The sequence below is a fragment of the Lactuca serriola genome, chromosome 5 (genome assembly GCF_051521515.1).
Source record: "Lactuca serriola cultivar US96UC23 chromosome 5, Lser_US96UC23_V15, whole genome shotgun sequence".
Lineage (NCBI taxonomy): Eukaryota > Viridiplantae > Streptophyta > Magnoliopsida > Asterales > Asteraceae > Lactuca > Lactuca serriola.
The window spans coordinates 21,144,714-21,147,233 of record NC_136412.1 but is presented as its reverse complement, the minus strand read 5'-3'; the positions used below and the strand labels follow the sequence as shown (position 1 = coordinate 21,147,233).

At 43.2% G+C, this 2,520-nt stretch overlaps 1 non-coding gene across 1 annotated transcript; it reads right to left on the bottom strand.

Moving 5' to 3' along the window:
• Positions 1–989: 989 nt before the first annotated feature.
• On the bottom strand, positions 990–1,096 carry LOC145055839 (small nucleolar RNA R71). The gene has a single exon (XR_013685389.1). It is a non-coding gene; the product is annotated as a small nucleolar RNA R71 (small nucleolar RNA).
• Between the last annotated feature and the right edge of the window lie 1,424 nt (positions 1,097–2,520).

Here is a 2,520-nt window from a genome sequence, read left to right as displayed (position 1 = left end):
ACACACATCAAGTTTTTGGCGCCGTTGCCGGGGAACGGTTCTAAAAAATTAAGCTAATTTCTAATTTTTTTCGATCCTTTGTGTGAGTTTACTTGCATAAAGTTCATTTATTGCAATTTAGTATCCAGTAATTAGGTTTTAGTATCTGTTTTAGTTAAGTTAAAACTTAAATTTTTTTTGAAATATCACTGATACTCGCCGAGTGCACTCGCACCTACTCGGCGAGTAGCAGTTTATCCAGCAATTTTTTTTCTTTTCTTTTACAATCTTTTTGTTCTTTTTACGTTTTTTTTTATTTGATTAATTTCAGGACTCTCATGACCAGAGGAGCAAACACACCACTGGTACCTCCGTTTGAAGATCCCGAATCCGAATTGAAAAGAAACAAAGGGAAGGACGTGGAGAGTTCAAGCACACCAAAGAAATCACCATTGTCCAACTTGAAGACTGTTTTTGGGAAAAAGAAAAGCAGTAAATCAGGAGCTTCTAGCGCTTCCTTGACAATTGAGGAGCCAATCCAAGAAGATATTGGATACGAGACCGAGGAAGAAGAGGAGGCAACGTACGAACAAGAAACCGGATCGGAGGAAGAGTTAGCATTCACTATGGCTAACATTGATGAAATTCCCATGGGAGAATGGAAGAAGAGGATGCGCGACGACCATGGCCCGGGACTTGTGCAACCCGCAATTCCCGCAACTGCTACCTTCGAACTAAAAGGTCATATCCTAGCTGCGCTTAAGGAAATACCTTTCTATGGGAAAGATCATGAAGATACCTACAAACATTTGGATGAAGTAAATGATGTTGCTGACTATTTCAACATTCCAAATGTAACCCGCGAAACTCAACTACTTCGGATGCTTCCGGTAACCTTCAAGGGTGTTGCTAAAGACTGGCTCAAATCACTTCCTCCCGGGTCAGTCACTACTTGGGCCAAAATGAAGGAAGAATTTATAGATCACTTTTGCCCACCATCCAAAATAGCCAAACTCAAGAAGGCCATTGCAAACTTTGAACAACAAGCTGGAGAATCTTTATATGAAGCATGGGAGAGGTACAAAAGTTTACTACGAAATTGCCCACACCATGATCTAAACAGCCAGCAAGAAGTTTCCATCTTTTATGATGGAGTTAATGTCACAACCCGGCAGTTGCTAGACTCACAAGGCCCACTTACAAAGAAGCCACCCCCGGTGATTAAAGAATTAATTGAAGAATTCTCTAAACACTCTAGAGAATACCACAACCCTAGGAATGATGTCACGAGGGGAGCCGCGTACGCTGCTACTGAAGATTTATCCGCGGTCATGGCCATGTTAAAAACCATGGATAGGAGAATGGACAAAATGGATCAAACTATCCATGCCATACGGGTGGGTTGTGAAAACTGCAATGGACCTCACCTCACTAGGGATTGTGATTTAGATGAGCACGGCAACAAAAAGGCACAAGTATGTTATTCGAGCGGTGACCGGTATGATGAAGACTGGCGAAAACAAAAAAAGGAGTGGCTGCCTTACGAAGAGTACAAGAAGGCCAAGGAGGAGAAGTATAGACAAAAAGGAAGAGGCTTTTACCAAAAGGAGGAGCCGGTGCAAGAAAAGAAGCCAAGCTTGGAAGATATGCTAACTAAATTTGTGGCTGCTTCCGAGAAAAGACACAGTGACCACGATGCTGCTATCCAAGAAACAAGAACAATGCTCAGGAACCAGCAAGCATCCATCCATAATATAGAAACTCAGCTTGGGCAACTCGCTCAACAACTAAACCAAAGGTCACCGGGAGAGCTTCCTAGCAAAACCGAGAACAACCCACGAGGCGCGCAAGTGAACATTATTACCACAAGAAGTGGGAAGGTTATTACTCCCCTGGCCCCCATTCGCACTGAAGAGAATAAGGACTCACAGAAGGAAGAAACGGAAGCACAAGCTGAGAACCAACATTCACAATCTGAGAGATCTACTCGCCGAGTAGGACCGATGTACTCGGTGAGTACATCTGAAAAACCGCATGATCAGCCACCCGTCAAACCTTACCAGCCTCCAATGCCGTACCCAGCCCGAGCCAAGAAGGAGAAGCAGGAAGAGGAGTATCAGAAATTCCTTGATCATATTAAAACTCTTCAAATAAACATTCCTTTCATTGAAGCCGTCATGCAAATGCCCAAGTACGCAAAGTTCCTTAAGGAACTCCTCACTAATAGAAGAAAGATGGAAGAGGTGCAGAAAGTAGTATTGAATGAGAATTGCTCCGCAGCCATGCTAAACAAACTACCAAAGAAGAAGGGTGATCCGGGGAGCTTAACTTTACCTTGCCAATTTGGCAACTTGGCAGCAATTCATGCTTTAGCTGATTCGGGAGCGAGTGTAAACCTTATGCCATACTCGTTCTTCAAAAAGCTGGACCTTCCAGAGCCAAAGCCAATTCGGATGGCAATTCATTTAGCAAACAAGACGGTTACTTTCCCAAGAGGCATATGTGAAGATCTATTAGTGAAAGTAGACAAGTTTGTCTTCC